The sequence below is a fragment of the Thalassophryne amazonica genome, chromosome 3 (genome assembly GCF_902500255.1).
Source record: "Thalassophryne amazonica chromosome 3, fThaAma1.1, whole genome shotgun sequence".
Classification (NCBI taxonomy): Eukaryota; Metazoa; Chordata; class Actinopteri; order Batrachoidiformes; family Batrachoididae; genus Thalassophryne; species Thalassophryne amazonica.
In genome coordinates, this window is record NC_047105.1 from 98108582 (window position 1) to 98133107 (window position 24526).

At 41.7% G+C, this 24526-nt stretch overlaps 1 long non-coding RNA gene across 1 annotated transcript; it reads right to left on the reverse strand.

Annotated features, from left to right (window-relative positions):
- Positions 1–304: 304 nt before the first annotated feature.
- LOC117507319 lies at positions 305–23431 on the reverse strand. The gene is made up of 3 exons (XR_004559679.1): positions 22998–23431; positions 4975–4985; positions 305–315 (listed from the first exon to the last, which is right to left on the reverse strand). It is a non-coding gene; the product is annotated as an uncharacterized LOC117507319 (long non-coding RNA).
- Between the last annotated feature and the right edge of the window lie 1095 nt (positions 23432–24526).

Genomic DNA, 24526 nt, shown 5'->3' on the forward strand with positions numbered 1-24526 from the left:
CCCAGAGGACCGTTCCATCAAACCCCAGAGGTGGAAAACAGGAGGAAACATAAACAACATAAAATCCCAAACCCCCAGGGGACCCCAAAAAACCACCCCAGGGGCAAAGAAAAACAACGGGAAGCCCCGCTGACCTCCCCAGCACCCCGAAAGACCCCGGAACACCCCCAGAGTCTGTCGGCTGACACGTCGTGGCAATCGGCTCAGGACTACTGAGCCGGGGAAGACAACAGGAAAATGTAACCCAGCTCCACCCCCAAAGGCAGGGGAAAACTGGCAATACAGCCGGTGTCGTCCCTCCGACTATACTCCAGTCTACCGGGAGGGGTGGACAGCGGAAAAGGCGTATGGCTCTGATTGGCCCCACCGCTCCGTCTGAAGTATATTCCCACTGCCCCACACCCCAGTGACGCCAATGGCGAACGGTCAGAGGCTCACCGAGGCTGGGGTGGAACTGGGAATAACTAAACCTAAATAAGGGCCCTGAAACCCCCCCCCAGGTGCAGAGGTTTTCTTGGGGATGCCCAGCATAACCAACCTGCACCACCCCACAACACTAAAGACAAACGGTCAGAAGTGTGTTAGGTTGGGGTTAGGGGACAGGGAAATAAAAACCAACAAAACAAAACGACCCACACCACTAACAAAAATTAAACAACTATAAATAATAAAAACCCACGCTTACTTGAGCCCAAGCGAACTCCAATCAGCCAGCCTGTTCACTCCACCAGAACTGCCTCGAGTGCTGTACACAAAAATCAGTTCACAAAAACTCCCCTATTATATCCCAAATAATTCCCAAAAAACACGTGGAGCCATTTTACTTTGCTGTCTCCTGACACTCGTTTGACCGGGGCAATATGGCTGTTCTAACCCTTCCGAGTTGCATGGCTCATCCACTAGAGGAGCTAGAGGTCCCGTCGGAGGAGTCTCAGTGGAGCGAAGAAATGGCGGTCCGGCCTTGTGTCGGGGAAACCCCGAAACACAAAATCCCGCTCGGACGTTCGCCCTCTCTCCCGTCCACGCTCCTTAATCCGATCATCTAGACAAATAACCAAGGATATCAACTCGTTTAAATCCTTCGGTTCGTCACGGACTACTAGCTCGTCTTTCAGGGAATCATTTAACCCGTCTACAACACCCCCCTCAAAGCGGCAGCGTTCCAACCGGATTGTGCGGAAAAGATTCGAAAATCCACAGAATAAGCAGCTGCGCTTCGCCGCCCCTGTCGGAGGTTCAGCAATACCGGATGATCAAAAACCAAATGGAACTCACGGGAAAATTCATCAAAAGATACTAGCAGTGATGATTTATTGCTCCACAACGCAGTGACCCACGCCAGGGCGTCCCCTCGCAGCAGATTTGTAACATATGACACACGGCTGCTCTCAGAAGAGAAAGACGCTGGTCGCTGAGCCAAAACCAAAGAACACTGCATCAAAAACGGAGCACAAGTCTCCACATCTCCCGAATAAGGTTCTGGATGACATATAACCGGTTCAGGAGCCGAATCTCTGGACGGCGAACTTATCTGTACCGGGCTCGATGGAACCGGAGCTGCAACCGCAGGAAGCGGAACTGCCTGCGCTACTAGCTCCGTAACACGGGCATCTGTCTGCTGAATTTGGATCGAAAGGTGCTGTACTTGCTCCCAAATCATCTCCAGGTGTTTCTGGACTTTTTCCTGAAAAGGAACTGCCTCTGCCGCTGGGTCCATACTGGAATGGCCGGAGAATTCTGTTATGGTTTGGACGCAGATTGAGGAGCGATCCAGCGTCCGACTGAACCCAGCGTCAAATAACCAGAAGCAGTTCCAAAAGAAACAAGTTTTATTTTTTCCCCTTGTGCTGTATATGAAATACTAAATAAGTCTGGTGAGGTGAAGAGGCGGCGCACTTTCTCAGCGTCTCAACAAATCGGAGTCCGAACGTTTTGGACTCAGGAATTCCGCCGACACCCCCCCAGGTGGCTTTTCCCAGGACTGTACTGAGGTTATTCAACACTGTTACCACGAAATATTATTTAGAGGCACACTTATCAGCTACACGTTCAGGTCTGCTTTCGGATTTAGTTCAAAAGGGCTGCTGCTCACAGCTAGTGGAGGATAATCAATCCACGCGCCACTGCCGTGAGGAGCAAACCAAACAATTTTCACCAATATTTAATTATAGCTGCACAAAAACGCCAAATTACAATTACAGATAAGCCTTGCAGAATAATCACCTCTGACGTGTGCTGACCGCATTTGCCTCTCACCCTCGTCCTCCTTCACAGGCGCAATGTCAGAATCTGGAGCGGCCCTCAGCGTCCCCAAACGATCGTCACATGGTCGTATTCTCCGGCAATTCAGCCCTGATCACTGCTGGCTTAAATGCAGCTCTTCATTTCTTCATTGGCACCAGCTGAGAGTCCTTAGATCTGCACGTGAGTGCAACAGGAGCAGCAGATCACCGTAACAGATGTGAGAGACTCTTCTGCAGCACACTCTCCCCAGAGATCAGCCCCAAACCACCTGGGAGGAAAATAAACACAAAAACAGCAAAACAATGCCCAGCCAAACCCCCCAACACACAACATGGGACTCTCAAAGCTAGATTTTATCTGTTTTCTTGTGAAAAATTGTCATTGCTCAAATACTTCTGGATCTGCAATGTAAAAATTTCACTGTTAATTTTCAGTAAACTACTGGCAGCTAAAGTTGCCAGAATTACAATTCCTTCATATTCATTCATTAATTTTCTATGCCCACTTATTCCAATCATGGGTCATAGGGGGAGGATGGATATACTAATGACAGGCCACCAGCCTATTGACTATATACACACATTAGTTCCGCGTTCTACGCCTGATGGCACCGGAACTTCCGGTGTGGGGGAGATTGTAGCGGAGCAGGTTAGGATTAGTGCTAACATATTTTTAAAGCATTAATTTTAGTCATTCAAACGTTCTAGCCTTCTTACCTTGGATATAACCTGATGTCATCATCGGAGGCGGCAAACCACTCCAAGCCAAACTTGCAGCTGATGGCCATCTTCGCTATTTGCCTCCGTACAGCAGCGACTTCTGACCGGAGCACACACACACGAACATCTAACACCACTCACCTGACACTTAGAAAATGTGTACCCATTCACATTAACATCATGAAAACAGTCAGCAGACAATCACTGTCAAGATGGATGTGAAATTTGTCTAAGTCCCCCACAACTGTGGAGTTGCAAAAAGCCACACACGCGGTGCATGTGTCTCGCATGTGTCCGCGTATGTCACCCCCCCCCCCCCACACACACACACACTTGGATAAAATGTTTATATGTACTGTATGTACAGATCTGATCACATGGGGGCCGGACAGCGAGGTCTGATTGCACACAGCACGGGGCGGAGCCTGTCAGCTGATCACACAGCACACTGACAGCTGGATGGCAGCTCCATGCACACATTACAAACACAGAATCCACTGCCAGGACAGTTATATAAATAATTACGACAATACATACTTACGCAATTACATAACAAATAATGAAAATGAATGACCACATAACACAGAGTGACACATTGGTCTGGGCGTTGAACGGACAAGGGGCATGTCTGCTCACAGCTGCAGCTGTAAAGATCTCTGTTTCTGGATGTACCAGCTTGAGAACATGTTCCGTGTTTGGAAGGACATGAACTGACCACATTCCTCTCTGAGGCGCGTGTCTCTGCCTGCTGTCCTCACATGGAAATATATAAACCATCTTTCGCCTTTGCGCCAGGCTGCAGTGGCTGGACACAGTGCACCTCCATGTCTTTGCTGATTTGAAGCATTTTTCCACACTGATTACAGGCCAGAGATGGTAGAGCGGTGGTAATGTTTCCATCTGGTAATCAGAGTTTATGGGATAGAATCCCGTGAGTGACATTTTTTTCTTAACCAGGGTTATTTAACCACGGGGTTCTGTATTGTATCCCCTGTTATGTATTATTTATATCAACCCAGTGATATTCACTAATTATACAGCTGGTTTTTATTTTTATTGTTCTCCACATCAGCGGTGTGATGTGGTGCAGCTGCTCGTACTGTGTTTCTGCTCGAAGGACACCGTCATGTGCACAAACCGTCGCACCGGGATCATGCACATCTGCCCGTTGACTCAATGTTCGCGTGGTTTGCTCATGCAAGCCGTTTCGCCGTGAGACGCACTGAGTTGTACTTATTTGTACTATGTGTGAAGGGGCCCTTAGTATGGTCGCTGAGGAGGCAGTCCATCTGGGAAAATGTTGCCAGCACCCATTTGCCAGATCCAAGATGCACAGATTAAGAGTACACAGAGAAGACATTTACTCCTTGACTTCTTTAGTTTTTGAGAGATTCTTTGTGTCTGTATCCAGAAGTGCACTGAGAATGCAGTCTCAAGCAGAGTGTGAGGCTGTTTTTACAGGCTGTGTGAGTGTGGAGCTGCATGTCTTCCACTCAGACTGATTTTACTGCAACTGTATCAAAATTAGTGCAGTTATCACTTTAATAACAAGTCACCCTGACGTGAAATCACTCTCATGCATTTACTTTGTAGTTTGCGTGTGTCAAACCGTGTGGGGCGGTATGTATGGATGACGGATCAACTATTATCTATTACATCACTATATACTAATATAGCTTCCAAATCTGGGATAGATCTGGGTCCCACAGTATATAAATGTTGTCAGTACAGGTTTGACTGTCCAAAATTCTAATCCCAATGTGTCCAACTTGCAAACATGCATCTCCTGTGTGAAAGAAGCATTACTTGTTTCAGAATGATGCTACTTGGATTTACAGATGTAATTGGGTCTACATGCTGCCTTAGTTGATTTACAGGCAGACATATCCTCACAGATGGGCACACATGTTCAACCATCGAGCCATGTGACGCATCCTAACTCTTGATGCACACAGTGTGCACTCAGAGCTGCACCATAGAGGTTGGGAGAGTTTTTAAAATGGGCTTTTACGATGGTCCTGGCTGAGTTTATATTCGAGGAAAGCTGAGTGAAAACAACACTCAACATCTGAAGTGTAATTAGCCCTTTGGAGGAGCTTTCACAGACCACAAGTTAGGACTCTGTACTCTGCTCAAGTAGTGCAGCAGCTGTCCACGAATCCCTCCAAAATCACAATACTTTCCAGATACTCTGGCTCTCTGTGGAATAGCAACAATAGCTTTTATGTCAAAGATTAAATTAATCTGACCTCAAATTCTAGGAAGAAGAAAGAAATAATCAGCGTTGTAACCCAGCATAGCTATCAGCATGATATCATGTATGCCACACATTAAGGGTCCCCTGAGTTCCAAAAACCCTTTAGTGGTTCCATGAACTACTTTGTTTACAGTAGAATCGACAATGTGAAGTCTCCAGTGACTCATTTTCCCCCAAGTGCATTTTTTCAGGCTGTGGTGAACACACTTGGTAAAGGACAGGGCTGAGGTGTCACTGAGGACCAATGGCAGGTGGTGTCATCAAAGTTTCAAGCTAAAAAGATGCACAGGCAAGCTTTTCTGCACTGCCTCACACTGATAGTGTTTGTGTGTGTGTGTGTGTGTGTGTGTGTGTGTGTGTGTGTGTGTGTGTGTGTGTGTGTGTGTGTGTGTGTGTGTGTGTGTGTGTGTGTGTGTGTGTGTGTGTGTGTGTGTGTGTGTGTGTGTATTTGTGATATTGTTTCTCAGAGCCCTGGTATTATCAGTTAAGTGTTAGGCCTCATTTTCCCTGTTAAGTTTGGTTGTCTTTTATCGAAGGAAAAAGAACAGTGTGATGACTTAATCATTCTCAGCTGCAAAAAGAAAGAAAAAAGATAGAGAGAAAGCTATCATGACAGCATTTAACCACCTGACCTTTTGAATGGATGCACAACAGCTGGAGTGACAACATGAGAGCAAAACAAAAGGAGGACACGATCAGGTGCGCTGGAAAAAGTGCGATGATCTTTTTTTTTTTGTTTGTTTGCTTTGCTCAGATATGAGATTGCAGGTTAATCCTTTTAGTTTGTCTTTTAGTAACAATTCACCAATAGTGAGTTTCTTCAGCTGCTCCCTTCTTTGCACTCGGGGTCGCCATAGCAAATCCGAGGTGGATCTGCATGTGGAATTGGCATACGTTTTATGCCGGATGCCCTTCCTGACGCAACTCCCCATTACATGGAGAAATGTGGCAAGGGTGGGGTTTGAACCAGGAACCTTCCACACTGAGGCCAAGTGCATTATTAATTGGAAATCAATAATAAAGTAAATGATACAATTCAAGGACTCCTAGATTGAGCTAAACACACTAATGGGCCTTTCACACTGAATACTTCAGGCCAATCCGTCAATGCTTCCCAATCCGTCGGATGCATTTCCAACGCATCTGACGCATCCGACGTGTGATGTCACTCTTCGCTTCGGAAGCGGCAAGGGGGCGGAGATTGCTACGTCACACTCTGGCTGTTTCCACAACCTGAAAAAAGTTCAACAATCGCCATCTTGAATTTGGGTCGCCTGAACCACAAAAAAGCTTTAAAAAACAGCAGTAGAACAATTCTCCCATCACCCTGCTGGGAGAAGCTTTTTTTTAGCTACTTTTCGGAGTGACGCCGACCGAGGGAGGACTGACGACTTGATGGGATATCGATAGAACCGCGACAGCGGGCCGACCTGCACGGAGAAGCCGGCCTTCAGGCATCATTCCTGGGCACAGCAAGGCAGGCAGCCGGGGGGATAGAGCACACCCACTCAGTCCGAAATCTCCCACTTTTTGGATATATGCGAAGTCCCAGTTTGTCCAATGGAGTTTAGTTCTGCAGCTTTATCGAGGTGAGAATAATATTAAAATAAAACGTGACGTTTCTGCACTGCTGTGAAGGTTTATTGATCGGCTAACGTTAGCTTAGCTTTTTAGAACAGTTGATCTGAGTCAATGCTTTAATTTGTAGGTGGTTCAGTCTTTTTTATTTTTACCAAATGAAGCTACAGCTTTTTTCAGACACCACAAAGCTTAACTTTAAATAACTTTTTTTCGGGCATTTTTTTCCATCGTTTTTTTTTTTTTTTTTTTTTTTTTTTTATATATAAACTGTTTAGTGTTTCTTTATATTTAAATAAATTTTTTTATTTGTCCCAATCAGGAACATTTGCTGTGCAGACAACCAAATTTCCATTGATGAGCTGAACACCACGAAGTCCAGTCGAAAGAAACATCTCTGCTCTTCAAAATAGGACAAAAGTGTCTACAGCAACACCACCAGAGTTCAAACCTGCAGAAGAGACCTTCATCTGGTCTCGAGAATCCAACATAACATCACCTGCTTCTAAATAAAAGGCTCTTTCAACAGCAACTATTTTATTATTTTTTAAAAGCTGTTTCATTTTATATTTTAACAATAAATGAATGGATCATTAAAATGTCCACGAATCAAAGTCAAAAGACATTTGCACAGGTAGAAGCTCTCCACTTATTGCACTCAAATTCATATTTTAAAAATGTCCTGATAACAATATTAAAGGCAATTACATATTTTGGCGAAATTACAAGTTGAAATGACCATTAAAAAAAATTCATCATGAGGTTTATGTCACAGAAATCCTACTTTACAATCACATTGCAGTCATTGTTAAATTACTTCCTGTTGCATTTATAATAAACATTTGTATTTATTTACAGTGTCTGTTGTTTCTGGTTGAAATGAGATATAAATAATCTACCAGACTTTAAAAAATGTACAAGTTTCCATGTTATTTTATTTGTCTAAAAATAAATGTCCAAGGTTCCTTATGTTAAACAAGAAATTATCTAATCTGAAATAACAGATGGTTTTAATTTACAGATGAAAGGTTTCTAAAAAAAAACATTTATTGATTTATTTAGCTATTTTAATTGCAAGTGTTCTAAACTTTTTTTTTAACAGTAATCAGAAATTCTGAGGTAACAAACAGCAACAACAACAACAACATTTCCAAGGATTTTTCTTCAGAAAACTGTTCTATAACTGAGCAGTCCTGTGAAACGCTTCTGTTTTTGTACAGATCAGTGGTTTCTGCACCAATCCGTTTTGTATAGATCAGTGGTTTCTGCCACTAATCTTCCGTGTTTTGGCCCGACGCGTCGTTCCTATTGGACAGCGCGAAGCTACATCACGGCTCAACGCGTTGAAAGTTGGATTGGATTGAACTTTGACCGCGTCAGCCTGCCGACAAGCGGCAATGCGCGCTTCCGTCAGAAGCATTGTTTTAGCTTGGCTTTTGATGCGACGCTTCTGACGCGTCTAAAAAGCAATGCGTCTCATTGAAAATATTGCTTTTTAGACCGATTTTTGATGCTTCTGACGCGTTTGACGCTTTCAGTGTGAAAGGCCCTCAAGAGCCAGTCGATGCATGGCCCAGTTTGAACATTATGAATCGGTTGAGTGAGTCTGTAGCTACTTTAGGGTTTTCAAACTCTTTTAAACATTCAAAGGTCAGAGAGACTCTTACAAGTTCAGAACGGGAATTAACACTTAACGGTCGTTTTTGCTTCCATGCTGCTGTTGCTGCAGCTGAATGTCACATCTGGTTGATTCACAACTGTCTCATGTCTCCTGCACAAAGGGCTTGAATTGTAATAAAATAAAGACTAAAACTGAGGAGTTCAAACATCAAAAAATGCAGATGAATTTCAGCACAACGTTATGGGCTTCTTCTGCACTGCGCTTTCTGCTACTGTATGTGGTGCTGCCTCCAGTGGTGAGCAAAAGCCTTCTGCTCACCACTCAAAAGATGAGCAGAGGCATAGCCAATGTGCTGCAGCACAGTAGTAAAAACCCAAAGAAGGCCCCTGATGTTTTATGAAATATGAATTTGAAGGTAAGCAATGCCACTCTTAGCTGATTCTAATTGATTGTGGAAAAAATTACCACATTACGTAAAGAATTGTACGGGATTGTCACACCAAATTAAATAATTTCACAGCAAAAAGTACTGTGTGTATTGATAGCCCATATAGCTTAAAAAAAAGGCATCTTTTATAAGGGAGATGTATGCACATACCTTAGTGAACTCGTGAAAATCCTTAGCCACTTGAAAATGGCATATTAAATTCATGGCAATCCATCTGTGGCAAGGAAGATTGTTTCTTCATCGATTCCCAGACAGATGGTGGACATCCAGGATTGATCTAGAGCAGGGGTGGGCAACTTGTTCCAGAAAGGGCCAAGAGGGTGCAGGTTTTCTTTGCAACAACTGATTCCACTAGGTGATTTCACTGATTAATATCACTTTGAGCAGATTGAATCAGTTAATCAGTGAAATCACCTTGTGGAATCACTGGCTGCAAAGAAAACCTGCACCCTCTTGGCTCTTTCTGGAACAAGTTGTCCACCCATGATCTAGAGACTCCTGTGCATGGGTTTGTTTAATGTGGAAATGGTCTTGCACACCAGCAAACATACAGTACTTGACAGATCCTTAGCCTTGTCCAATGACTGGGAAATCCCAGACAGTTGGGGACTGAGGATCTGCTGTAGCCTTCATCTGCCTTCACAGCTGTTGAGTTACAAGTCATCATCTCCTCTGCCTGATCCACTGTTGAGGTAATCTTTTTTCTCCAGAGCCCCCTTAGTTGTCTCATGTTCAGGGTTTCTGTTGGGCCTTCATAGCTACCGTAGTGGCCAAGGGGCATACAAGGTCCTCACTGTATTTTACCCCAACAAGCAGTCCCCTACTTGATCCATTACCCTGGTGTCACAACATGGATGAGAGGTTGGATTTTGACACCCCCATATTAAAGTATCTTATAATAGAAAAATAACATACCTAAACACAGTGAAAATGTATGAACTGGTGCAAAAGGTGTCACCTGTGTGCACATCTTTGGCTCTTTTGTGGAAATAACTATGAAAAATATTGAGATCCATTCATAAATTTTCAGTTTAAAGGATGTTTAGATGATTGGTTTTAACACCCACATCACTATTCTTCAAGATCTTACTCTCTACTGCTTCATCTACCCAAGTGTCATATTGGATTTGTTTAAGTGTTCTGGGTCAAAAACCTTTTTTCTTCGCATGTCAGGGCGAGTAGAAAAGACTGACCTGGGTCCCGCTGGCAGTGCCATGGTGTAACATGGTGTAAATGGGTCGTCTGGGACCAGGAGGAGCCACTACGCTCACTATAACTGACAGGCACACAGCAGTGTGCACCAGGAAGCCAGCTGGGTGTAAGTGCCAATCTTCACCACAGTCAATGACTGAAATAACACTGAGCAGGATGAAAAAAAGTGTCTTTGTGTTCCAGGTTTGGCTTCAGCTGCAGACACAAATCTTTATCACCAGGTGGGCTCTGATATAACTGAGATGCATACTTATGCTGCAAGACAGAACATGTAATTGCTGAGGATAGCCATGCTGCGCAAACAGGAAAAGTGACTTCAAATGTGTCATCTGGAACAATGCCATCAGCATTTTTCCCTGGTTAAACCCTTGCAAGTTTGCAAGTTCAGCACCTAGTCTAGATAGCAATGATTTTCCGGAATTGAACCTGCTGTAGTCAATGACAAGCCACCTTAAAAATCACTCCCCGTGTATTTACTACAAATTGTTTTCCAGATGACAAAGGGGTTTTTTTTTTCATTTATTTCAACTTAAGGGCCTTTCACACTGAATGCGTTCAGGGCATTAAATGCACTGTGGATTGCTCTAAATCACATTCTTCTCAATGAAGCACGACATGTCAAAAATTGAGTTGGTGGGCATTGCTGCTTGTCGTCAAGCTGTCACGGTCAAAGTTCAACCCAATTCAACTTTCGCCACTGTGCACTGTGACGTAGCTTTGCATTGTCCAATAGAAACGAGACATCAGGCCAAAAAAATGGAAGACTACAGTGCAGAAATGTGTCACATAACTGCTAATTTGTACATAGCAGTTTTCTGAAGAAAATCCTTACAAATGTTTTTGTTTTTTCTTTTTTCCCCTCAAAATTAATTTCTGATTACTGTACATTTTGAAGGAAAAAACATTTCTTACATTAGAACACTTGTAAATAAAATAGTTTTAAGTTTAAAAAAAAATTCTTTAGAAATCTTTGTTCATCTGTAAAGTGAAACTATAACTTACCTGTTGTTGTTTCAGATGACATGGTTTCTTGGTTTACTTTATTAACTGTTGGGGGTCACAAGTATAAATCATTTGAGCATCTGATTCTCCGCTCAGCCCATGATGCTACATATTGTCTGGGGCAGAAGTATGGACATCAGTCGAGTTATTTTGTCATTGTTTATAGGCCCCCTGGCCCATATTCTGAATTCTTGGATGAATTTGGTGCATTTATTTGTATCTTGTCAACTAGCGCTGATAATAATTTGATCATTGGTGATTTTAACATTCATATATAATAGGCCCTCTGATCCCCTCTGTAAATCATTTATGGAAATTGTGGATGCATTGGTATTTCAGCAATGCATTCAGGGCTTGTACTACTTGTAAGGAAAGTGTAGATAACTTTCTCAAGGTTGATCCCAGAAAAATAGGGCTTGGTCTTTGTTTAAAAGGGGGAGTTTGAAAAACCTGCTTAAACAGCAGCACTGATCTGCTTATCAAATTTAAAATGGCTGTCAAAAATCATCCAGAGGTTCCTCATACAGGACTAAATGATGGAACTCATGGGGCCCAGGATATCATCAGAGCAGGCTGTCGAAGTGTTTCCCCCAAACAGGATAATCTCTGTCTTGGATTCATTAAGATTTAGTAGATTAGCGCTCATCCATGATTACATACAGAGGTGGGTTCTGGAATTTCCCAGCAAGGTCAAATGTGCCTTAACTCAAGGAGTGGGCCAAGGTCATGTCTGCCCATCTGTTTGCTGACCTACGTCCTGCTTCTTCCTCCATTTGCTGATTTCTATCAAATGTGGTATGCCATTGAAGGTTGACCCTAAAATTGCTCTGAAGGAATTTATTGTGGCAAATGACAAGGTAAAAAAAATGTAAATTAAATTAGAAGACTCACATTTCAGCATCTCTCAGATAAACAATCAGCTAATTGACTTCAGCCACATACACAATCCTAAACACATGCCACTGTTAGGGCCCCTTCACACATACAGTGGTCCCTTGCTATAATGCAGTTCACCTTTGGCGGCCTCGAAGTTTCACAGATTCTTTTTTAGTGCAATTTTGCATGCTTCTTTTTTTTTAACAGCGCATTGTGTTCTGCATCCTTATCAGGCGCCGCCATGAGAGCAATCACCGCGATTGCTCTCACTGCCTCCGATGTGCTTACTGAGTCTGCGGGCTCGGTAAACGCTGCAGCGGGCCACTCACACCGCCCCCCTCTCTGCTGTGCAGAGCTGCGCCAACTCTGGCAACAGGTCCAGAGACTATGCTCGCTTTTGATGCGGAGCGCTCCGGCAGCTCGCAAGGACAGACTTCTTGCGGAAAAATCCACAGCGCCGCAGGGTCTCGGTATACCGCAGCCGCAGAGCACCGTGGCCATGTCTTGGATTCTTTGCGGGTCCCCTCTGGGGATACTAACTCCAGCGCGTGATTTCATTGATGAGCTCATCCCACCTGCTCAAGGGGATGTTAAGCAGTGAAATAACCTGCTGAAGTCAGTGGCTACAAGGAAAACCTGCACCCTCTTGGCCCTTTCTGGAATAGTTTGGAAACCACTGCCATAAACCAATCGGACACAGGCATGTCCTTTAAAAGCTTTAACGTCTCACTCACCTTTCGTGTTTTTCACTTCCCCACTTGACGCTACCTCCACTGCCACCTGTTGGTCCCTGCCCACCACTGGGGATGGGCTCTGGCACCTGCCACCTCCACAAGCAGGATTCAAGAACATCTCAGCTCATCCCACTGCTGCAAAGGGAACTAAGGCCAAACCAAATTTACATCTCTGTACTCACTTATGTAATAAATCATTTTTCTTTAACCTGTTGAGTCTTCTGGTAGAATATGCTTGTCAAACTGCTTTGGTTCATACTTGGATTCCAGAATTTACCCGGCAAGGTCAGTCAGAGGTCAGTCATTTGGGTGAAGATCAAGGCCACTGGATCCAATGTCAGACTGCTATTGCACTTACCGTCTTCATGCCATTGGTACTGTTACCTCATTCGACAAAAATGGATAGAAAAAACACACAGAACAAACTTGTTCTAAAACTCAAAAGGCCCAATCTTCCTGCAATCGATTTCCTCTCCCCTTGAGGAAATCTGACTTTGTCATGGTTTCTGAAGATCTTGTGTGGTAGTGAATTACATTTTCTTATCATTACTGTGGCCATGTGATCATTACTAAGGCCAGAGTTTTCTGTACACCATGACAAGCATCTGTTTTACAAACTGCCAGAACAAAAAAAAAAAGAAAATGTGTTTTATGTCAGTGGACACAAGCATTTATATTCACTTCCGAAATCAATTTGTTTTCAAATTTAATGGGATAAATGTGTCATCATTAGGGTTAGTAGGAATCCTGTGTCCTGATTCTGTACATTTCTGTTTCAGAATGTAAGGCGACAGAAGTGCAAGTAGGATTCCAGTCACTTACGTGTGCAGGAAGCAGCCACTGATCAGCTACAAAGTGAGGGTATGAGAGTACAGACAGGGACAGGCACAGGAATGCTCGTTCTTCAAGTTATAAATGACTTACGCCAGAAATACAAATATACATGAGCCAGATTACAACATGATCATGGACACTGCATGCTTTCCCACAGGTCACCAAACATGTTGCATTATGTCCATGTGTATGCTTGGCTAGCTCTAAATATAATTTAGGAAACATGTCCAGGACCTGCAATCAGTATTACTGTGGTTTCAAACTTTTTACCACATCAGTTTACAGACACACGAGAGAAGGCATGCAAACCAAAGGGATCAGCTTTGCTCACACTTATCCATCATGTTTTTCACATTTACTCCCACGTGGATCCCTCTGAGGTTCAGGTTCAGTCCAGTTCAAGTGTTGGCATCCTTCTGCGCAGGAATCGCAATCACAGATTAACGTTGACTTTGCTGTCATTTCATTTCATTTTTTTCATTCTTTTTTCTTTTTCTGTATTTTCCAGAAAGGTGTTCTTCTCCTTCAGGACTAATGTCTCGTTATGCCTCTGGACAGATACTGTAATGGGAATTTCTTGTTGCTTAGGGGAATCACAGTTAGTACCTCTTTATGACTTAAGGGTGTTAATGTGAAGTTTTTGTCCAAATGGTGTGCCCAAAAGTAAAAAGTTATTGCTCTTTCATACATGATACAGGCCTTTACACCAACTGAGACAAGACTTTTAAAATTTGAGGACACTGAGTTTGCGTCAAGTCTAGACAGTCTCTGGTTCAAAATTGATGATAAAACACTAAAATATTTTGGTGAGCAGAGGATTTTATTTGAACTTCTGAAAAGACTTTTTCAGAAGCCAGCTCCTTGACTGAAATTGTGTGCTATACATAGCTAAATATACTGCAATGGTTAAAAAAAAGAGCTGGAATTAGAAACAAAAAATATATGTTATGGCTTTTGGCACCACACTGTAAAGAATATGCAGTAATTACCTGATAAAAATGTTTCCAATAAAGGATTGTAAAATTACTGAACATTTTTGGAAAAAGATTGACAGTATATTACTGGATACCTTTTCCATGTTTTGGACAAAAAAAGGAGTGCACAACAAAATAAAATAGTTTATATGATCCTGGTTTTCTCCCTTACGTACAGCCTGTTTAATTTGCCATATTGCATATAGGCAGACTTGACCCAAAATACATTGTTTCATCAACATCCTGTGTTTTTTGGCAGGCAATCAAACCTCCTTTCACTTTCACAAAGTGAAAAGATTCGCTTTGCAGTGCCTGGAAACTATGTTTTATTGAGTCTGCAAGAAAGCCGCACAAGCTTATCTGATTTTGGAAGAGTGTGACCTTGAAGGTGACTACGGTGGACAGATCTGTTCATGACCTCAATGGGAGAGCTGTGTTGTAGACATGGGACTTTGAAACACCAAGCTAACAAAATAAAGTTCCCAAAACATTATACAACCCCAATTCCAATGAAGTTGGGACATTGTGTAAAATGTAAATAAAAACAGAATACAATGATTTGCAAATCCTGTTCAGCTTATATTCAATTAAATACACCACAAAGACAAGATATTTAATGTTCAAACTGATAAACTTTATTGTTTTTGTGCAAATATTGCTCCTTTTGAAATGGATGCCTGCAACGTTTCAAAAAAGCTGGGACAGTGGGACTGGGACAGTCTAGTACCCGCACTCTTTTACTACGAAGCCACGCTGTTGTAACATGTGCAGAATGTGGCTTGGTATTGTCTTGCTGAAATAAGCAGGGACGTTCCTGAAAAAGACGTTGCTTTGATGGCAGAATGTGTTGCACCAAAACCTGGATGTACCTTTCAGCATTGATGGTGCCATCACAGATGGCATGCCATGGGCACTAACAGACCTCCATGGCAGAGTTTTAACTTGCACTTGTAGATGTAGCAACGAACTGTGTTAACTGATAATGTTTTTCTGAAGTGTTCCTGAACCCACGCAGTAAAATCCTTTACACAATGATGTTGGTTTTTAATGCAGTGTTGCCTGAGAGATCGAAGATCTTGGACATTCAATGTTGGCTTTCGGCCTTGTCGCTTATGTGTAGAAAGTTCTCCAGATTCTCTGAATCTTCTGATTATGTTATGGACTGTATTTGATGGAATCCCTAAATTCCTTGCAACTGAACGCTGAGAAATATTGTTCTTAAACTGTTGGACTATTTTTTTTTCACACAGTTGTTCACAAAGTGGTGATCATCACCCCATCTTTGCTTGTGAACGGCTGAGCCTTTTGGCGATGCTCCTTTTATACCCAGTCATGACACTCACCTGTTTCCAATTAGGTGTTCTTTGAGCATTCATCAACTTTCCCAATCTTTTGTTGCCCAGTCCCAACTTTTTTGAAATGTGTTGCAGGCATCCATTTCAAAATGAGCAAATATTTGCACAAAAACAACAAAGTCTATCAGTTTGAACATTAAATATCTTGTCTTTGTGGTGTATTCAATTGAATATAGTTTCTCTGACAGTTGAAGAGGATTTTCAAATCATTGTATTCTGTTTTTATTTATATTTTACACAACATCCCAACCTCACTGGAATTGGGGGTGTAAGAATGTTTGTAAAATGTTATCAAAATGTTAGCTGTAAAGTTTGCAGAACGTTTTTAAATAAAGTTTCTTTTAGGTTCCTAGAACATTTGATTGTAATGTTAGCACAAACATTTTGAGAATGTTAGACCTAATATTATGGGAACATTTTGAAGGAAAGATTCTTTTTGGTTCTTTTTGGTTACATAAAGTCACTTAAAGATGTGTTTCATCCAGATGTTCCCAGAACATGCTGGTAATGTTACCTAAAGTCATAGTCTTGTCATTAAAAGAAATTTGGAGTAAGAAAGATGGTGAGACGAGAATTAATATATTTGTCAAATTTCCCTCAACGATATTAACTGTGGTTTTACCAGTGTGGTGTCTTGTTTGGTTCATTTCCTTTTAGAGCACACCTGTTTGTTATAGTAGTAATGGTCCTCCTTGTGTGTTTGAACCCATCTCTCATGTTTTCAGTACATTGTATGGTTCACTGTGACAAAAAGTGTTCATATGTTTCTCCTTGTGATTCCTTGTTGCTGACCAGTGTTTGTTCCTGTTTTACCTTGTTTCTCTTGGCTGCCTCATTTAGATATATTTTACCTGGACTGACTGCCTGAACTGTGAGTTGATCATTGGTCTGCCTTTTAGAAACTGTGTGCTTAGCATTTTACAGACGCTGTCACTAAGCTGACAGATCTTCTGAGTTTTGACCACTGGCCTGTATTCTGGACCTGCCTTTGCTTAATCCTTCATGCTAACCTTTGCTACATTGATTGATTCTTGTAATTGAATTTGGACTGTTTATAAACTTTGATTAAACAGGTTTACACTCAGCCCCTTTTTTCCCTGCATTTGGGTCTTCAGTGAAGCCAGTGTCACTAAAATAAGGATATAAGGAAGAAATAGGGTGGCAGGGTGGCTAGCACTGTTGCCTCACAGCAAGAAGGTAATGGGATCGCTGCCCACCCGGCCCTTTTTGTGTTGAGTTTACATGTTCTCCCTGTGTTCATGTGGGCTTCCTCTGTGTGCTCTGTTTCCTCCCACTTTCAAAGATATGCAGGTTTGATGAATTGGTGTCTCTAAATTGGCCATAGGTGTGAATGTGTTTGTCTGTTTATATGTGGCCCTGTGATAGCCTGGCATCCTGTCCAGAGTGCAAAGCTGCCTCACACCCTATGACTGCTGGGATAGGCTCCAGGCCCCGGTGACCCTTAATTGGAGCAAATGGGTATGGAAAATGAATGAATGAATGGAAGAAATATCAAGGAGAAATGCACACACACACACACACACACACACACACACACACACACACACACACACACACACACACACACACACACACACACACACACACACACACACACACACACACACACAACACTAGACCCATTCTTAGGAAAACAAAATGTTGGATAAATTTGTTGCATCCCTCTGTGGCACTTCACTGTTAATCACATCCTTTTATGTGTATGCTGGACAATAACTGCAGAAGATGACTGTTTTATGACAGGAACACCGACTCTGACACTAAAAGTCAAAAGCAGTATGATTCCACTGGAAAGAGTACAGGAAGCTCCAGTTTTACTACACAGGAAGAACATCGAACTGAGGGCAAAACGTGCACCAAATCAACATGCAGATATCATGAGGAGATTGTAATCATTGATTAGCTATTGGTGCATAACACAATCAATGGTGTGATGATCCCTAGTTGTTGTTACATGACAGGTCACTCACCACATAGCATGACTTTCACATGGTTGAATCAGATACTGAAGAAAAGAAACAACATTGTTCTGATGAAAGATGAACAGTGAATTTAGGATAATTACAGTCTAACATACTGAGGCGGAGCAGTGACCGAGTATTCAGTGCTCTTGCTTCCAAAACAAAAGGCTCCAGGTTCAAGACCATCTGTGCCCATTCTCCATGTAATGTGTAGTTGGCATAGAACTTGTGCCATAGCAACAAGGAAATCCATATCAGATCTGTTGTGGGGACCCTGAAAAGAGCTTACCAGATAGTCTAATATACTGCATGAGCAGTGTTCCTTACACTGACTTACACAGAGCCTTGCTAATGTGAAGCCACTTGAGAAGACTTAGCAGACTGCAAGAATTCCATGCAGCTGAGTTGGCAGAAGTAGATTGGAAACCAAATCCTTCAAATGTGGAAAAATAAGTTGGAAAATTTAAGTAATAAAACTTTAGCTTCTTTCAAATGTCACAATAAAAATGTTTTGTAGGGACAAGGAAGTTGAGGTTGTAGCCACTAAAAGGAGGAAAAAGGGATAAAAAAGAAGGTTTATGGACTGAGTGAGGGAGGACATGCAAATTAGTCCAGCGGCCAAGGGCTGAAAAAAATACCCATACCCCTCCCAGCGGTAGAACAAAATGAGACCTGTTTTATTTGAAGGGTATGGATGTCTACTTTTAGAAAATCATGTTGTACTAAATTAAAATATGTACAGTGCAGCAGATTAACCCCCTGTTTGCCAAAACATTAACATGTCTTTGTACTGCAATATCTGATATATTCCCCTAACAAAAAAGGCACAATATGTAATCAGGGCATCAATTAACCCCATTTTTTAGGTGTAAGGCATACCACTACATACATTCTTAGGGTTTAATTAAGTTCTTACCCTACTATGGGGATATTAACCCTTTAGAATCCCAAATTTTTATGAATTTTCCCCCATATATTTTGTAGATAGCACAGATTATTCATGAGTGAATGGGAATAAAATAAGTTGAAGTTTATTACATTTGACAATGTTATGTCTTTTATTAGAAACTACCAGGTAGAATAATTTAAAATGGGTACAGTGCTTCAAATTAACCCTTTGTTAGTGGTAAACCATGAGTTCACAGTTAGTTGGCTATTTGACTGATTGTGGCTGAGAATTCCTTTGGGGATGAAAGTACATGACTTTTATATAAAAATCATCACAAAGAATGTTCTGAAGTCCTTTTAATGACAGTATAGACAGTTTTAACCCCTTTCCAGCTAATCACATGTTGATCTAGCAATCATTATTTGAAACTTGCAGAGGGTATTTGTGTAACCAGTTTCGATCGTCATTGCAAAATACACATTTGCAGTTATTTTACTGCACATTTGCAGTAAAATATTATTTGCTGCCTCATTAATTAATGCACAATTGGTCTGCCATAGAAGCACAATGACCTTCTCAGAAACAATCTGTTGGCTTAATTAAGTTCATTGAAATTAAAATTTGTACCATCTCATTGTTTCTACTCTTACTTACCTTTGTTAGACCAATTAATACTATCTTATTATAACTTAATTATAACTTATTTTGGTCACATTTGGTCATATTTTGTTCATTTAATCCTGATTGAGATCAAATCCATTTCTTGAAACAAAGGATCAACTGTGGAGCCATCTATAGGCAAATTGAAGACATAGAATCTATGGGAAGCTACACCTGAAAATGATGAAAATGGTTATCAACAGCCAACTGCTCTTTAAGTTGCTGCGTTCAGAAATACAGTGAATTAACTGGGTAAAACCACTGAAAGATACCTAAAACACTCCGTTGTTTGTATTAGTAGTGGTTAATTTCAGAAAGATTATCAAAACTGTACAGCCAGATGCATTCCGGCAAGTTTCGAAAGAATTCTTGATCAACATGTCATTAGCTGGAAAGGGGTTAACACTGTCTATACTGCCATTAAAAGGACTTCAGAACATTCTGTGTGATGATTTTTATATAAAATTCATGTACTTTCATCCCCAAAGGAAATCTCGGTCATTATGGTCATTATGACTTGAGATTTGACTTGGAAGTTGCTGATTCATGACTTGAGAGTGAATTCATGGGGACTTCGTCCCACCTCTGCTTAAAATATATTTTGAGATTGAGAGAAATAAAAGAGAAGCAAGTCCTATATAGGCCCCGGGCCCATTTGTGACGTGGTTATCACCGAATTCTCTAGGGTGAATCGGATGGAAGTTGCAATCCTTCATCGATTTGTTTTGCATCCAGGTATTGTGTAGATACAGAATCAAGGAGAGGAATTTGGATGGACAGATGGTGGGGGATTTTGCAAGGATGGAAATGGCTGTAGCGAATACTTATCTGAAGATGAATGAACACAGGATGATGCAGAGTGGAGAAAGGTGCCCACAGGCAAAGTATGCACTATTCAGGTGATACAAACTAAGACGAAGATGGTGCCTGGGGAGATCATAACTGGACAACATCAGATGGTGGTTTGTATGACTTTGGAGAAGCAGAAGGCGACTGTGAGAGGTGAAGCAAGGGTGAGATGGTGGAACCTGAAGGAGGAAGATGTGTGAAAGTGAGGGAAGATGTGAGACAGGCATTAGGTGTAGATATAGATATGCTGGAAGACTGGACAACTACTGCATAAATTGTGAGGAGACAGCTAGGAAGCTACTTGGCATGACATCTGGATAGAGGAAGGACAAGGAGACTTGGTGGTGGAATGAGGAAGTACAAGAAAGTATAAGAAGGTAGAGGTGGGTAGAAATGAATTGGGATAGTTAGAGAAACAAAGAAAGTAGTCAGAGTGCCAGCAGATGCTCACAGAATGAATTTTTAAATATTGTTCAGGACACCAGATCTATTTGAGATCCACTGAAATGTATGGACAAATTCAGCTACATGTTGAAAGATGCCCCACCTCAATATTCACACTAATGAGGTTTCAAATCTTGCAAAATCTCAGTGTTTACAGCACAGTGAGATGTCAGCAACATTGAGAACTGCAGTGAGATGCTCAGATAACGCTGCAATTTAACCCCTGCACATGGACAATGGCATCAACATTGCAGGGTAAAACGTTGGTGAATATTTTTTCTGGGTCTTTAAACATTGGTATTGTTTCTTTTATGCAAACGTGAGAATCTCAAGTGATTTCTCTGTTATTTTCAGTGGGAATTGCGGTGAGCCGTGATCGCTTCCTGTTCATATGTTATTCTGGGGAAAGTGAAGTTTGCTCTTAACTCCCTGCTTATTGTCCTTTACAACACTGTTTGTGCTGTTTGTTCCAGAGTTATATATATATATATATATATATATATATATATATATATATATATATATATATATATATATATATATATATATATATATATATATATATATGATGTCTGAAATTTGGTTTGTGTTTATGAAGTGAAAATTTACATTTTGGTAGTATAATGTACACTTGCAATTGTCATCACGTGGTTTCTCCATGTTGTTTTGACTGCAGCACCTATCACGTGCTCAAGGGATTATGGGATAGCTCAATATGGTGAATGCAAAAGAAAAAAAATGCAGAATCCACATCCAAAATACCAAAAAACAAAACTAAAACACAATACTAAAATGTAATGGATTGTTTCTTTTCAAGGCTGATGAGATATCAGATGAAACCATTTACCATAAATGTGCTTAAAAAGAGACAAACACCTGCTCAGGGAGGTAACCATGTGCACATTATATCACATGACTGTGTCTCCTTCTCTTCTCCTGTCTCCTACACTTGACTGAAGTCTGTTGGACATCCTGCTGACACTATTTTAGCTCCTTTCACAAGGGTGTGCTGACCACAGCCTGTCTTTGTAGTTTGTGCACTAAATGCACAGCAGAGAGGGATCCCTTTTGGTCTTGTTGTTTTCTGAAAATAAATAAATAAATAAAATCAAACAACCTTCTCCAACTGCTCTGTAGTCAACATGACCCAAGGAAAACGGACATGCACAAATAAACTCAAGTCCCATAATGCATGTTCCTCAACAAAGCAGTAATTGATTTTACCAGCCAGCTGTGAACAGAAACATTTCAAAGCACGTTTTTACTGGTTCCAACAAAAGCACCGTCTTTTTATGACTTCCACTCAACATTACGATCATCACTTTCAGACATTTTAAAAGATTTAGCAGGCATTTCCCTTATTATTGTGGTTTATATTTTTTTAAATACCCAAGCAAACAGATGAAGAAATGATGTCCAGGATTCACTTTTATGGCCTAATTAATTTCCTCGTTTGCCTCTCTTTCATGCTTCCCCCCTATATTTAGTGACCAGGCTTTAGTAACTACATTTTTGGGAGGCTGTTTGGCTTGACAATCAGTGTCAAGAAGACACGAGTTCTCTGTCAGTCTGCGCCCAAGACTACTCTTTGCCAGCAATACATTAACATTGATGTGTTGAGCTGATGTCAGTAATTTTAAGTACTTGGGTTGCATAAAGTCCTGTGATGGGTCCCTGGACCAGGACGTTACTGCCAGGATCCAGAAAGCCAGCCAAGCCCTTGGGGGGTCTATGCTCTAAAGTACTGCAGCACAGACATTCATTTATCCACCAAACTGAAAGTGTAGAATGTGGTAGTTCTGTCATCGCTGTTGTATGGCTGTGAAACTTTGAGGCATATCAATTAGATGGAACAATTTCACACAAGTTCTCTTCTGTCAGTTATGGAGATGCGCTGGCAGGAAAAAGCCAGCATTACAAGCACAGAAACTAAGATTCTTCAAGCTCAGGTTAGGGCCCTGTCCCACTGCCGTTTAGGAGGATTTGCATATGGATTGCGCACAAAATTGGCTCATATTCGCTTAACATCCGCAATATGCGTGAAACATGCTTGTATAAGTCGGCTGACACCCGCACACATCTGTAATTATCCACAGAGGCATGTTTTTCTGTTACCAGGATTTTTGAACTGCACAAAAATCACTTCTTGCCTTACATACTCCATACATACTCCATACATACACAATACATAGTCAATCTATGTGCTGTATATTCGCCCGCATCTGCTGATATCCGCAACTGACAGGGATTTGCGGCTTGGCAGCGGACTGGGACAGTGTGTAAAATGGATATTTTGCGTGGCCATCATGTTCACATCACAGACTAAGGCTACGTTCAGACAGCACACTGAAGTGGCCCAAATCCGATTTTTTTGGCCCTATGCGACCTGTATCTGATCTTTTCATGACAGTCTGAACACAGATCAGGTTTTTTCAAATCCGATCCAGGCCACTTGGGTATGTGGTCCCAATTCTGATACATATCTGATCTTTTGCCATGCGACTACAGTCTGAATGGCCAGGTCGCATTTATCTGACCTATGCGTCATCATTATGTGACGAACGTCACTATTCTGTGCCCGACACGGCACAAGTGGGAAGAAACAACAACAACCATGGCGGATGACAATGCGGAGACGGGTCAGTGGAGGGAAAGCGAGGTTTTAGACTTGATTAATATTTGGGGAGACAACTCTATTCAGGCCAAACTAGAGGGCTCTTATCGAAACTGAGCAGTGTTTGAAAATATTTCCAGAGAAATGTGCGAATGCGGGTACAGACGGTCCTGTATCCAGTGCCACTGGAAAATAAAAAGCCTCCGGGCTAAATACAAGGAAGCTAAAGACGCTAACAAAAAAAGTGGTTGCGGACGTGCCACCTGTCCATTTTACAAAGAACTGGACCGCATTTTGGGAGACAAGCCCAGCGTTCAGCCGACAGAACTGCTGGATAGCTGCTTTGCTGAAGAGGAAACTGAGGAGGAGAGTCCTGGTACCGCAGCTAGCCCAGCCAGCCCGGCTAACAGCGCCTGTGATACAGGTGGGTTTTAGGCTTCTAGGCACCTACGACTGAGCTTAATATATGACATGAAAATCGATGATGACTGTATTATTATGTTCTGCACACAGGTGATGGGACACACGTGTCACAGCGGACTAAATAAGTTGTAGTGACTGCATACAGATTGGCCACGAATAAAGCATTTTTATTACGTCTGCTTTGCATCTGATTTGCGGCGGATGCAAATAGATGCACTGTGTTCACAGCTGGATGCTGTTCTTTGTTCTACTGGCTGCCATGGTGGATTAATCATTTTATTCTGCAAATTGCCTGTTGAAAATGGCTCTAATGACCTCCTGCATCACAGAGGAAGCCGTTCACGCCCAGCTGCAGAAAGCATGTTGAGCCTTCTAAAAAGGTAATTATTTGACTTGTTTACATTGTCAAGGCTTGATAAAACAGTTGCGTGTTTTTTCCTTCTTGTCTGCAGCTGTTACACTATTTATTCCTGTGTTTATAACAGATTTAACTTAATGCGCGATGCATCATAATACACCCGTAATACTGCCATGATAATCGCAATGCATCTGATCCGTTTCCTCACTACATGCATTGTACAACCGTGATTGTTCATCATATATTCGCTATATATTATTAATATATCCGTATTTCATATTGGGACATTTGTCATTTTTGGCCATTTTTGTTGCGGACGACAACGAACGCCCGTACTTTGTATACTCAATTCATGCGCAATTAATCCTCTCCCCAATGGGACAGGGCCCTTAGACAGACGAGCCATGTTATCCATATAGAGCTTCAAGAATGCCAAGGCAGCTGTTACACGGT